At 38.3% G+C, this 14,735-nt stretch overlaps 2 long non-coding RNA genes across 10 annotated transcripts; one reads left to right on the forward strand and one right to left on the reverse strand.

The window, feature by feature from the left end:
* The first annotated feature begins 597 nt into the window (after positions 1–597).
* LOC149047078 (uncharacterized) lies at positions 598–3,689 on the forward strand. 2 transcript variants are annotated; one of them, XR_016186298.1, is made up of 5 exons: positions 598–1,691; positions 1,943–2,044; positions 2,548–2,609; positions 3,141–3,198; positions 3,396–3,689. It is a non-coding gene; the product is annotated as an uncharacterized LOC149047078 (long non-coding RNA). The 2 variants fall into 2 exon arrangements; XR_016186297.1 differs by lacking the exon at positions 598–1,691 and having other exon boundaries at positions 1,763–2,044.
* A 104-nt stretch (positions 3,690–3,793) lies between these two features.
* LOC113676154 (uncharacterized) lies at positions 3,794–12,411 on the reverse strand. Of its 8 annotated transcripts, XR_016186288.1 has the most exons (6): positions 12,174–12,404; positions 7,869–8,023; positions 7,017–7,233; positions 4,889–4,992; positions 4,319–4,430; positions 4,071–4,210 (listed from the first exon to the last, which is right to left on the reverse strand). It is a non-coding gene; the product is annotated as an uncharacterized LOC113676154 (long non-coding RNA). The 8 variants fall into 8 exon arrangements; XR_016186283.1 differs by lacking the exons at positions 4,889–4,992; positions 7,869–8,023 and adding an exon at positions 3,794–3,924 and having other exon boundaries at positions 4,117–4,210; positions 12,174–12,411; XR_016186287.1 differs by lacking the exon at positions 7,869–8,023 and having other exon boundaries at positions 4,319–4,427; positions 12,174–12,411.
* Between the last annotated feature and the right edge of the window lie 2,324 nt (positions 12,412–14,735).

The raw sequence follows: 14,735 nt of genomic DNA on the forward strand, positions 1-14,735 counted from the left end.
ATGATAGCTGAACACAGGTCACCAAAATTGTTCTGCAAATGAATTTACCAGAATTTTCCATTCTTATTTTGGGAACCCAAACTATTGCTAGCTAGGAACGATTATATTTATCTCACAGACTCAATTACTGACAAACTAAAATGCATAACTGACAGGCAGTGACTGATTAAATACCCACAAAATTGTTTTATTTTAATTACACCAAAATTTTTCTGCAAATTTTCCTTCCAGAATTTTCCATTGTCAACTCTGGAACCAAAACTGTTGCCGCTGGAAGGGCTGGGAATGACTTTATTTCTCACACAAACTCATTTAATGACAAACTAAATTGTTTACTGATTAGGGCACTGATGGATTAACTATCCATGAAATTGAAGGGCTGTCTTTTTTTAATAACAGGTTGTTGAAACAGGCTGTTTGAAGTGGATTATACACTGACTGGCTTCCTTCCTAACACTTCACTGACCTAACCTATCCATTTAATAGAATGGCTTCAGTGTCTAAACCTGCAGATGCTTTGAAAACTACGTAAGGAAATCTTAATTGACAGAAAGCTAGATTGCATGATTATCGCATGCAGTAACCATGTTATTGACTGGTTGGTGCCGGCCTACCTGCCAGCTTGACTGATGCATTGATTGATTGACTCATTGATTGAGTGAGTGAGTGAGTGACTGACTGATTGATGTACTGAATGGTGAAATGATTAAATGACTGACCCACTGACTGATATACAAGTTTACTGATTGATTGAGTGGTTGCATAACAGACTGATTGCCTAGCTGACTTATTGATTGAGTGACTGCATGACTGACTGACTGACTGACTTGCTGACATGCAGTCTGGCTGACTGGCTGGCTGACTGCCTTACTTACTGACCTAAAGTGCACTGATATACTCCCTGACTGACTGACCAACTGGTTGGCTAGCTTACTGATTAATTGGCTGCCTGACTGACTTTACAGAATTAATGACCTGTAACTGACAGACTATGCTGCTATGCATTGGACGCCAGAAGGGAAACGCAAGCGGGGTCGCCCAAGATCACATGGCGACGGACAGTTGAGAAGGAAATAAAGGAGATGGGGAAGACCTGGGAAGGCATCAAATTCATGGCAAGGGATCGCCAGACGTGGAGGGAACGCGTTGCTGCCCTACATGCCTGTTAGGCGTAAAGGGCATGATGATGATGATGATGATGATGAACTGACAGACTGTCTGACTGATTGGCTGGCTGGCTGAACTGCTGACTGACTGTGGCTACATGTAAATGATGGGCTGGTTGGTCTGCTGGCTCACCGATTGACCTAATGATGAAATGACTCACTGGGTGACTAGCCAAATGTTTTCTCATTGTTTCACAAGCTAACTGAGCAATGGAATAACTGATTGGCTGGCTGGTAGTTTACTGTTTGGCTCACCAACTGACTGGCTGATTTGCTGGCTCAAAATAGCCCAATTGACATTATCAAAGTGTTTCATTGACAAGCCGACTTCCTTGATAATTGAATGACTGAGTGATTGGCTAAATGCTGACTGATTAAATGGCTGACTGGCAACTGACTGCCTGACAGGCTGACTGAGTGTTTTAGGCTGATGAACAATGCAATTTCACGAAGCTGCAAGGAAGTGAAAAAAATGATGGGTTGTGAATTTTTTTCAGCTTTGGCCGAATCAAAATCTATGATATGGTAAGAGGCATGCATTGTTCACAGATGTAGTTGATTTGCACTGCATAGAGAAACATAATTGATAGTGTGTTGTCACTTCTCTAATGTCTCTAATGTTAGTTTTTTTGGAGGATTTTGAAAAGATTTGGAAATGCTCTATTAGATTTTGTATGTTATGAGTCATTTTTAGGTTGTTACATTTGTGTTAGCTCTTCATTCTAGTGTTTCATTTTTTCTCTCCCTTTCTTCCTATAAATGTTGTGATAAGATAGATATTTACCCTATTTCCTTCTTCAACTTATGTAAGATTTTGAGTGAAGCGTTGGAGAAGTAAATGGGCCCAGCTTGGTTGCTACAGGTCAGGAAGTGATCAGGTAAGAAAAACTGTCCTCAAAGGCAGAGAATGTCTCTGAGTCAGGAAAAATTCATATATTTGACAAAAGTCAGGGAGAGGTGAAAACTAGACTTGATGTGAACTCTTTCATCTTGTCTTACCCTTTTCATGAGGAAAGATTCTTGATTTTTTGTGATGTTGATGTTGTACAGTTCTATGGTTCCTGACTTGTGAAGCATATCGCTTCCCCTTATAATGCAATCTGAAGCTGGTTTGTGCCATGAAGTCATACATTTTTCCTTCTGATTTCACTTTTTTAAGACATGAAATGTATTGGTTGGTAGAGAACTTTTCAATGAATTTAAAGGAACACCTTCTGTGTGCTTTCCAAGAAATTCAGTCCTTTACCCATGTTACGTTAAGGAACTATCAATTCAAGTAGTACAATACATGACTTACTAATGGCGTACATTAAAAGTGATATTATACGTTCAGTTGCTTGGGGAAATACATGTTCAACTCCTGCTCTCTTTTTCACTTCAGATACTGCATGGATTACACGTTGAGAAAGAAGGTCCAGGAAGAAAGGAATACAACAAGTCATGGTTAGTGTAACTGGGTTTTTTTTATTGTTGAACCCCCATGTGTTAAAATCTGTATATTTTTTGTTCAAGTTGTTATTGTCGAAAAATTTTCACCGGTGAATGTTCTCGCTGTCGCTGGGCAATCAGTGGTTCCTAACAAGAACCAGAAATGCCAAACTCTTCAGAAGGGACCTAAATCAGCCTGGACGAAAACGCTGAGGAAGATGTCAATTAAAAAATTAATTTGTACTCTCAGTTTGAATTTTGCGAATGACTGGATGTGCCTACTGTCTCTTAAGGTGTCACACCTCAACTCTAGCATAACATATGTGAGCAGTGGTTTAGTTCTAAAAGGAGACTAAAAATTTTTCTGTCGATCTCAGACCGCGTTGTTATTTTGCTGAAGACGGCTAAGATATGTACAAAGTTTTAAAACGAACGTGCGGAGCTTTTTTTTTGTACTCGTTAGATCTTTTGTTTTGCCATGTCCTCGTTGCCGTGGTGGTTTACTTAAGGGTCCTTAGTATCTCTCGATTTCTTTCCTTCTTCCAGGTGTTGCAAGGATTACAAGTTTATAAGGTCAAGGGAGAGAAGAAAACTCTTCATTTTGGTGAGTATAATTGATGTGATATGGTTGAACCTTTAGACCTGAGACCAAGGTAATTCTAAGTAAGGGTCAATAATCGAAAATTTTGCGTATTTTTTCAGTGTTATTCGGTACTTATTTAATTTTAACGAGAACCAGAGGTGTTAAGTTGTTGAAACTGTTATTTATTTACGTATTTCTCGATTACTTATTTGTTTCAGATACCTAAAAACTACAAGCTTAAAAAGAAGGTCAAGGTGGACTGAGTAATGTCTATGTATCGTCAAAAGTCAGGAAGTTTAACTCGTTTCCAATTTTTCTTTGTCAGGGAACACTTCTAAAAATTGTAATTATTAGTTTGAGGAAGTAGCCATATTTTTAGTTCAGACCGCTACTAGGGTTTGTTAAGATTGACAGAGTAAGCCTTTTGAAAGTCGTATTTGCTGTACTTTGCATACGAACTGATAGTTTAATCTTTATTAGATACTTAATAAAGACACTTAAGTTTTGTGTGATGATTTTATTCTCCAGAAGACGATGCTGATATTGACCATATTGACCATATTGGGGGGTATGGTAACCTACATCTTTTAATACTCATATGTGTTGTAAGACGCATGCTTATTAGGATATATCATACCACAATGTTAAACTAGTCTCAAATTACAAACCAACTGTCTTTAAGAGGTGGGTGTGGTGGGGGACGGTGGCGGATCGACCCCCCAATTTTTCGTTCATTCCGAAGATAGACCCCCCAATTTTTCGTTCATTCCGAAGATAGACCCCCCAATTTTTCGTTCATTCCGAAGATAGACCCCCCAATTTTTCGTTCATTCCGAAGATAGACCCCCCAATTTTTCGTTCATTCCGAAGATAGACCCCCCAATTTTTCGTTCATTCCGAAGATAGACCCCCCAATTTTTCGTTCATTCCGAAGATAGGACCACGTTCACGGGGGATTTTAGACACCCGATTTCGACTTCTTTTCAAAGTCGAAGTTTTTCTTTGGCTTCTTTCGTGAAGGGGGTAGAGATACCTGCAATGTCAATAGAAATAACACAATTACCAACTTAAATAACATGACCAGCGAGGGCTTCATATGAGACTTGCCAATTTTTCACTCTATCACACCAGTTATACTCACCAGATTTGCAAGTATCGTGGACTCTCTCTCCACCACCAATTTCTGCTTTCCTTCCATGGTTGATATATTTACTTGGTGTCTTGCTTGAGATGGTCTGTCCCTCTGACATCTACTGATAGAGAAAGAACAAGTTACGAGCTATGATATGAATGCGTACAGCAGACAATGAAACTGTACCCCAAAGATGGGATCATTTAAACTTTGTCGTTAAGTATAACACGACTGCTAATTGCGGATGCTCAGATGACGGACGCACACGGTAAAATCCCCACTTTTTTAAGGTGGTAATTTTTCTTGAGATGGCCATTGGTAATTAGCGGTTTCTGGCATTGATGAATGTCTCATCGTCTCTGGTCATAACTGAAACTGAAACTATTTGTCACTGACGCTAGAGTAAAGTTTTTGAGGCGATTGCTCGTTTTTGACGTTGAGTCATTTGACTTTTTACTGCATTTTTACTATAGATTGATTCAATCTTAACCCCATTCTATGCTCCTTAACCCAACGCCCTAACCTTACGCCATATGTTCAAAATAAACAATTCTGAAAACATGGAGGGCAAAAACTTACATTTTCTCTACATCCTTAACCCTCTTAATAGAAAGCCAACTCTATGGGTCCAACGGAAAAAAAAAACTTGGAGATCTATTGATCACGGATGAGGAAACTCTACACTGTTAAGAAAACGAAAAGAAAAAAAAACATGAAAAAATTCCTCTAAAGAAACGAGTATATTTTTTACTGTCTGTTTGCATGAGATTGATTCAATCTTAAACCAATTCTTTGCTCCAAAGCCCAAACCTCACTCCCTATTTTCAAAGTAAACAATCCTCGATTTGATTTTCTACCGCATGTTTGCAATTGATTGATTCGATTTCAAGCTCAACTCATTAAAGCGTGAAACAGCAGCAGCACTTGAGGTACTATAGACACTAGGCAACGAAAGCTGCTTTTCCCAGAATGAGATTTTTGGTTGAAGGAAACTTCTCTATGGGTCGGCTATTAATCACCCATCTCTTATACACCAAGACTGAGGAAGAGAATCTATGGGTGAGGCCAACTCCACTGCGGGTCAGCTGTTAGTTACCCATCTCTTGTACACAGTTAAAGATCCGATCAGCACAGCGAGACAATCCAGTTTCCGAAAAAGTTTCCACACTCTTCTCTTTATTTTTTGGTGGATCAGGTCTAAGCATCCCAGATCAAGACTGTGGAAGAGACTTTATGGGTGAAGCTGAATCCATTGCAGGTCAGTCATTAGTTACCCATCTCTTATACACAGTTCAAGATCCGATCAGCACAGCAGGACAGTCCAGTTTCCCAAATAGTTTTCACACTCTTCTCTGTGTTTTTCGGTGGACCAAGTCTTATAGCATCCCAGATCAAGACTGTGGAAGAGACTAAATGGATGAAGCCGACTCCATTGCTAGTCAGCCATTAGTCATCCTGTGGGGAATTAGTAAGGATAGCCCACACTGTCTCGTCTTCACTAGATTTTTATTCTTCTCCTCTTCTATTCTCGCTAGGTTTCACAACTGTCACAACTCCTCGACTCGACTGATATGAAAGATTACTTCGACTGAAAGCTAAATAAATCACAGACAATTGTTCCTTATCTTTGCGGGACACCTTAGTTAAAAAGAACGCTGATTGGCTAGATACGAATCTTCCAGACATAAGAATAACAAAATTTCCAGACAAACATTTCACAATCGCTATTTGATATCTATGCTATTATTCTGTTTCCGACAATCCACCTCTTGTACACAGTTCAAGATCCGATCAGCACAACAAGACGGTCCAGTTTCTGAAACAGTTTTCACACTCTTCTCTTTGCATTTTGGTGAGCCAAGTCTTAGCATCGCAGATTAAGACTTAAAAAGAGACTTCATGGGTGAAGCCAAGATAGCTATTTGTCACCCATCTCTTGTGCACAGTTCAAGCTCAGTTCAGCGCAGCATGACAGTCAAATTTCTCCCTAAGTTCTCACACCCATCTCTAGTACACCATTCAATATCCGTTGAGCGCAGCAAAACAGTCCAGTTCCCAAAACAGATTTCTTCTCTGTGTTTTTTGGTGACCAAGTCTTAAGACCCCAGACTGAGGAAGAGAATCTATTGGTGAAACCAAGACAGCCATTAGTCACCCATCTCTTGAACACAATTCAAAATCCGTTCAGCGTAGTTTCCTCTCTGTTTTTTGGTGGCCTAAGTATTAGGATCCCAGATCAAGACTGGGTAAGAGACTTAATGGGTAAAGCTGACTCCAGTGCGGGTCACCCACCTCTAATACACAGTTCAAGATCCATTCAGCAAAGCAAGACGGCCTAGTCTCAAAAACAGCTGTAACTTTCTTTACTTTAATTTTTTTATTTTTTTTTTATTGTCGACCAGGTCTTTGAATCCCAGATCAAAACTTACACCAGTGAGACAAGAATTGAGTATTTAAATAGGTAATGAAATTATTTCAAGCGCAACTTTGACTTAATAAGCAATTTGGTTTGAGTTAGCAAGGGTTTGAATTATCAGGATTCAACTGTGTATGTCACTTCACAGGAGACATGGTGATAAACGTGTATCCATAGGGAGGTACAACACGCCACAAGATTCTGTTAGAGCTTATAGCAAACTTCATGAGCAGTTTCTTTTGGATTTTAAAGCAGTTACTAGTGCCAGTTGGCAAAATGTCATAATTTTACCTTTTCATTTTGTCTTTGCCTTTTAACCCTATGGTTTGCCACTTGTTATCCAGCTTCATACACCAACCACTCTTGTCCAAGTCTACATTTTAGATTCTCCACTTTCCATGAAGACTTGTCCACAGGCATTTATCAAGGCTTGCTACGTGTACACTGTATCAAGGCTTATCCATAGGTTGGAACCAAGGCTTGTTCACAACAGATCTCCACTGACAATCTATCAATTAAATAAAAAGTGGCAAATGAGTAAAGTACATTGCATCATGTGAATACTGCCAAAACCCAAGAACTAACTAAATTCATTTATCATTATGGAAAGACCTTGATATGATGCACACTGTGATTAGTTTTTGCTCATGATCTACACTGTATCCAAGTTCAGAAGCATTTTGCATATCGTTCCCAAATTGTGATCATTAGTTTGCCAAACATGACACACAGTTCGCAAAATAATTTCAAGATTTTTTCAGATTTAGCCTGTAAAGATGAGGGGAAAAATTAGCTGGGAGCTGTTTGTGAACAGGAAAAAGGGAGTTAGAAGGGAGTGAGTTCAAAGCAACTTGAAAGTCAATAGGCATGATTATTTAAAGGAGAGTTAGTTTTTCTCTACTTTGCTTTTCTATTAATGAAGGAGACAACTAGATATCATTTTAATTTGGTTTTAGCGACTGAGTTCACAATATCAATTGGCCACAGTGAAAAGAGGTTAAAGCTGTTGTTTTGATAGTTAGCCCTTCGTCAGAGCTCTGATGAAGGGCTGATGCTTGAAACTCTTTATGAAGGCCAATTTATGTGATCATAAACTCTGTTGAGAAACTCAAATTATATTTTAATAGTTCTTTAGAAACTTACCCCCTTCAGTTTATACATTTCATTGTGCCATTAGATATCTCTATTTAATCATAGCCATTACAATTTCCTCAAATGTGATCAGTGCATCAGCTGCTTCATTTTCTGTACAGTTGTAATTGGACAGCGTAATTGGACAGTTGGCTGTAATCAGACACCTGTAATCAGACAGTTGAAGCAGCCAATCATACTAAGTCCACTCAGCTGAATCCACCGATCACAGAATTGATCACAATAACCATAGCAACAACCACTTATACAAAGAAAAACAAGGCAATTTCCAAAATGAAGGAATATTCAACTCAATACATTGTCTCCACTGGAGATATTTGTCCTAAGTGTATTTGTTTTTTCGGAAATTGAAATGGTTATGATTAATTGGTAACAGAAGTTCTTGTGGTCCAATTCTGTCAGTAATCATACTCGTGATAAAAAAATTGGACTCCCACTTCGCAGTAGTCTGATTTTGTTAATCACTTGTTTGATTATAGACCGAATTGGACTCCGCTCAGTCCTATTACCATTATTAATCAAAGACCACAGAAATCAACAAAACATGGTAGGATTCAATAGGAAAGAGGCATTTTTGGCAAGTTTATATTTTTCCTCTTAATCAAAGAAGACAGCTGTATTTCATTTTGCCATGTATCTGTATATTTACAGACTACAAAAGGCACAGTAATGCTTCATTTGCCACTTTTTCATTTTGATCAAATATTTGTCCATACAATACTGTTTACTTTCTGGGTTTGAATCATTTCAAACTATTATAATTACATACTACTAAGTCATGAGAGAAAAAAATTTCAGAGTAGAATAAAAAGATGTTAAGTTAATCCCAATTCAACTGACTTTGAATATGAAAAAACTTTGATTATGAAATTTAGAACACATTCATGGGGGATTTGTCTTATCGTGTCCCTCCTCTCTGAAGGGATGTGATCTCAAACTTACACTGGGGAATTTTTTTGAGCCAGAAGTCAGTATCTTCATGTATTATGCACCATGCACCAGTCAGCAGTCAATCAGCCAGACAGTCAGTCTTCATTCAGATGGTTAGTCAACCAGCTTGCAGTTAGTCAGTCAGTGAGCCCACTGGCTTGTGGTCAGTCTGTTAGCCAGTTTGTTGGTGTGTCAGTCAATCAGTCACTAAACCAAAACATCTTCCAGATATTAGCCTGTGTCAGTCAATCAGCTTGCAGTCAGTAAATCAGTGAGCCTACCAGCTTGCTGTCAGTCTGTCAATCAGTCGGTCAGCAAGTTGGTCTGCAAGTTAATCACTTGACTCAGTCAAAACATATACCAAATGTCAGTCTGTGTCAGCCAACCAGCTTGCAGTCAGTCAGTTGGCCAACCCTTCATCTAAAACAGTCTAGCCTCCATCCATTATCTAGCTCAACAGCCTCTGGCTAATCAGCTTACCATCCATCAATCAGCTAGCTCTCAATCAATTAGTCAATCTGTGAGCCTAAAAGTAGTGAGCATGTCTATCAGCCAGCCAGTCACCCAGCAGTCATTCAAAGAGTATGCCAACCCTCTGGCTCAGAATCAGTAAGTCAGTCAGCCAGACAGCCTGCTCATTGATTCTGCTGGCCAACAGTCAGTAGAACAGCCAGCCAGTAAGTAGCAAGCCAGTCATTCATTTAGCCAAGCTATACCCAGTCCATCACTCAGTCAGTCAATTAGCCCACAAGTTATTAATCAGTTAAGTTGTGATTTTCGTCAAAACAGAATTTTCTTATGTAATTTCAAGCATTAAAGTTTGTCATAAGTAAACTGAGCTTCTTTGGAAATATTTGCAAAATGACAGAACATGCATGAACTCAGCTGGGTTTTACAAGTAAATAGAGTAGAAACCACCAAGCAACTAACAACATATACATTTTTAGAAGTCTGGAAAAATAGGCACCTGTTTTTTTTTTGGATAATGAGTAGATTCTTGATTAAATTCTTGATTCTATGAAGAAAATATAGTTGCAAATTGCTAGTAAAATGAATTAACTTTGGTTTGAATCTTAAAGACCTGAGCAGTACATTTTCTCTGTTGTTAAATGATAGGTACCGGAAAATTAAATTGATCACAGAGTGTGTATTGTATTATCTACATAACAGAGAAGCATCACGTGCACTACAAGTAGTGTCTACCAATATTTCAGTTCTCTCAGTGACTACTGTGCTCTGAAAGATTTCCTCTTCCATGATTGGTTGCTGGACAGATGCAAGACATAAACAACTCTATTTGTTCTATTTGTTGTAAAACTGTTCCCACAAAAACATGGGGATTCATGCAAATTTGCAATGGACACTTATCAAGAAGATTGTACAGACAAGAAACTGTAAGAAAACCATTCACAGCACTTGAAGACATTTATTAAACTTTCATCAACTTTCCAATAATTTTATTCTATTTTGTTGTAAAGTGACTTGGCTGTCACTGAAATAATTTATAAGTGAAGTATTGATATGCTTTGACAAACCTTCAATCGACTGTCAACTGGCTATTGACCAATAGTCAACTAATAATCTGTGACAAATCAATTTAGTATCGACATTTTTCAATAAAAAAATTGAACAACTTTCGACTGATATATATAGAGTGACCGTTGATGCATAACTGAGTGACTGTCGACCAACTATCAATCAACTGTCGACTGACTATGGACTGATATGTGGTGCTTTCAGATTTAAAATAGGTGGCTATCTCAGTAAAGCACCCACCAGAGAATGATATGAAAAATAACTTCCCTTTCATTAGCCCATTAGTTCCATTCCAGATGGAATTTTCAGTGTTAACCTTTGGTAAATGATCATTTAACATTGGTCTCCTATCTAACAGTTATTTCACTAATAGTTTTATTGCTAATTAAAATCTTCCATTTGCTGACATGTGAACTTGCTGCAGGATTTTTTTTTCACTAAAGTCCTCTTAAAAGAAATATGGTTACTGGTAACCAAAATTTCAGTGAGTATTTTCTTGAAACTCAAAATCTTTTTTTTTTTTTGGTGGGAAATCATTTTTATCAAAACTTGTTTATAAAGGTAAAATTTGGCTGAAAGAACTCTAAAAGATCTCCAGGTGTTTGCTTGAAAGCTCCCAAAAAGTCACAGAAAGATCCAGAATTATGGTAACCATCCAACATTCTATGATACTGAACACTTTCAAAAGGCAGTCTACAAAAACAATACTAGATAATAATTATATTGTGTGTATCAAATTTCAGTATGCACATTTTCTCAAATTTTGATGCTACAATCAAAACCCTTCTTTGCCTGGCCATTGTATTCCATTTGAACATCACCCATTGACTCACAGTTGCTTAAAATATTTCCATGATTGTAATGCCATGATCTTCATTAACAGAATCTTCTTCTGCTTGTAATTTGAAACAAACTGTTCACAACAGAATACTGGCCGAAGCTTTGGCAGCTGCCAGGTCTTATTGAAAGCACTGGATATGTCAACCACTATATCTACCCCCTACATCAACTGCTACATCAACCCAACACTACCTATAGTACACATGATCCAAAGAACCTAACTGATACCCCATTTTTCAATTGGTTCTGTCATAATACTGGAAGATGGAATGTACACAAAGAATTTACCGCTAATGAACCTATATTCTACAATTTGTTACCTGAGTTGCTTGGGATAATCATCCAGCGGTATGCAAAAATGCAGTTTAACCCTTCAACTTCCAGATCTGATAATCAATTCTCCCCTATGGCTACTACATATTTCCTTTTAAATTAGTTACAAGAATTTGGTGTTTGATCAAGTTGATATGTTTGAGTATTTTCATTACCTGTTTGCTGGATAATGTATGGATATCTCAGGGAGAAGTTAGATGTCAATCACTTCTGGGAGTTAATGGGTTAAGGTTTATAAACTCGAAGAAAAGTTTAGTTAAGAGTAAGTTTATTTTTGTTTAATATAGTTTCATCTTTCAAATAAACTGTTCATTAGGGTGGCATGAGGAAACAGGTTCTTAATCATGATCTATTGGAAGACATCAAACAAATAAATAAACAAATTCCATGTTGCCATGCATCTGTTCAGGAACACATAATTAAAGACATGTCCTGTGATCAGTTACTTACCAGACACATAGCATTATAAAATATGTCTATTTATAAAGAGTTTATTTATCAAAATTGAACTGTAAACTGCTTGATTGTTCTTGAGCTATGCCTATAGAATGTCCGATCAGATCACCGGCTAAGCTCGCAACAAAAAGAAGAGGAAGGAGAAATAATTTGAAACAATACGTTGGTCAAGCCGTTTTTCTTTAGGTTTTCATTCCTTACCTCAAGCAGTTGATCAAGACATGCAGCTTAGAAATCACATGCGGTCTCCACCTCAGGGTTGTTCGGCCTATGTGACATCTCTCTTCCATCCAAACACCATCAAACAAGAGACACTGTGTACTGATGACAGACAATTTATGTTCATAGCTCCTTTGTGTCCTGTTTCTGGTAACAAAACAGGCAGGTCAGTTCATGATACAGCACAGTATTTACGCCGCGATGTTTGATACTAGTTTCCAGTCTTTTTCGTTAAACGAAAGTGCGTCACACCACACACGAGACTGCATGACAACACACTAAGCGAGCGGCGCAAAAAACCTACTCAACAAGACTGCCATCCAGCAATAAGATTTTTGATCCTTCTTCATGTAATGATCAGGATACGATGTTTTCGTCCTTGACTATAGTCCAGACACCAATGGAGTCCACATAACTTGGTTGATTTCCTACAGACTGAGATTTACATGTGAAAAAAACTCGCGAAAAATTCGTACGAAATACACAACCAACCAATCAGAAAAGCGAACGACTGTGGAAAATATATCATTCGTCAAATCAGAGACACGAACGATTGTACTTTAAAGTGGTGGGCAATAAGCGCGCGGTTTTCTGTAAAAACAAAATGGAGGAAGACGTGGCAACATTCGTGTATTCGCTCTCCTTGCGGGGTCGACAAAATTTGGATCGGACCGGATAGGATTACGGATCTGATCCGGTCCAATCTAGATTTTGTCGACGCCGCTCTCCTCGAAGGAACAATTGATGACTTCATAGATGAGCAAGAAAACAGAAACACGAGAGCAAAGACCGATAGAGACGTAAACCTGCTAAAAACCTCTCTTCAAAGGAAGATGGAGCTCAGGAACGTTGAAGAAATGCCTCCTTTTTTTCTTCAGATTTTATAAATTGTACATATCTTTATTCCCCAGGGCCTCTATGGATACCAGCCTCGCTGCTGAATGGGTTACCCTGGTTGAAAGTCACTTACTTACTTACTCCTGCTCAACTCAATGAAATGCTCTGCGATTTCGCTCTCAGTGTCAGAGTCAAAGATGGAAATGACTACGAGGGATGATTGCTGGCTTTAAACAATATCTCAAACGCAAAAACTTTTAAGCTAGTATCATCAACGATTTAGCGTTTGAGAAAATAACAAAAACAAAAAGTATATAGTTGTCAACAGACTGCTGAATCATCCGTCATACACGTCTTTTTAATTTTTGTCTTTATCTTTACATCTAGTTTTTGATCTAAAGAGAGACAATTCATAATTTGCGATATGGCGCATGCGTATCTTCGTCTGCAAGAAACTCTGAGGACTTGATAAAAGTGTGCCGGCAGAGGTCTGGGAGGGGCCTGGTAACAATTCAGTTATTCATATTCTTACATGTAGAGTAATTTAGTGATATCAATTGACTTGAAAACGTAAATTGGCCACCGTAAAGAGTTTAAAGGCTGACGTTTCGAGCGTTAGCTCTTCGCCAATCGCCAATCTCTCTAACATTGGACTAACGCTCGAAACATCAGCCTTTAAACTCTTTACGGTGGCCAATTTACGTTTTCAACTCAGTTGATATCACTAAATTACCCTGTTATACTCTCCCACCGACGCAGTACCACAGTTTCTTTTGAAACTTACCACCTTCATTTATATTCTTACACAGACTGACTGACACCCTTGGTTAGAGTAGATTTTAAATCTTTAGCTATCACCGCCAACTCAAGGTATGTATCAACCCGGGGTTGTTTAAGGAAGCCGTTAAAGAACTTTTTTTGGCCTATAGAGAAAAATGTAAACTCTTGGCGTGGGTTGAAAGACAAATCCTGAATTCCCCATGGGAACTCACCCCTCGAATCTTCTAATTTCACGGTCCAATTCGCCATTAATTGATCAAGAGCTGGGTCGACAGAAAAACTCGTCAGCAAGCCAGGCTATGTGGACGAGCATACATACATAATGAGACTAGAACACGTCTCCGGGATTTGCCAGAAGCGGCGAAATCAACAGGATTTGATAGTTGATGCCACGACAACTACATGAATAACGAACACCACAGATTGGTCTTTGAACCATGCAATGTTTAAGTACTTCTTTGTCAATACACTTCTCTTTTGTTTCATTGAATGCAGTGCTCTACGCGATGAAAAAGCCTAATTTTCATCAACTTGTTTGTACTCAGACTGTTCAAACAAATAAAACGTTGGTACTAAAAGCAACTGGAGATCAGTTAAGCTCTGAAATGAGTGGCCTTACTTTACTATATTCAACTTTCGCCGGCGTTAATTAGCAGAGCACGAGAACAATTGAATAGGAAATAAATTATTCACATTCTGACATTCCCAATGGTGAATTTTGTTGATGAAAAGACACACAATAGAAGACAGAGAAAGCTCTGACTGTGCGATTAATTTCAGTCGATGTTGCCTATTCTCTTCGTTTTATGTCTAAAAATGCATCGCGCATATTAAAAGAAACTCAGCCGGAAGGACAGACCTTGAATCTTTATGGGTACAATTAATTTGAGCTGTATCATCATATGATCATTTGCAGTTCGAGCATGC

Source organism: Pocillopora damicornis, chromosome 4, assembly GCF_964200805.1.
Source record: "Pocillopora damicornis chromosome 4, jaPocDami1.2, whole genome shotgun sequence".
In the NCBI taxonomy this organism is placed as follows: domain Eukaryota; kingdom Metazoa; phylum Cnidaria; class Anthozoa; order Scleractinia; family Pocilloporidae; genus Pocillopora; species Pocillopora damicornis.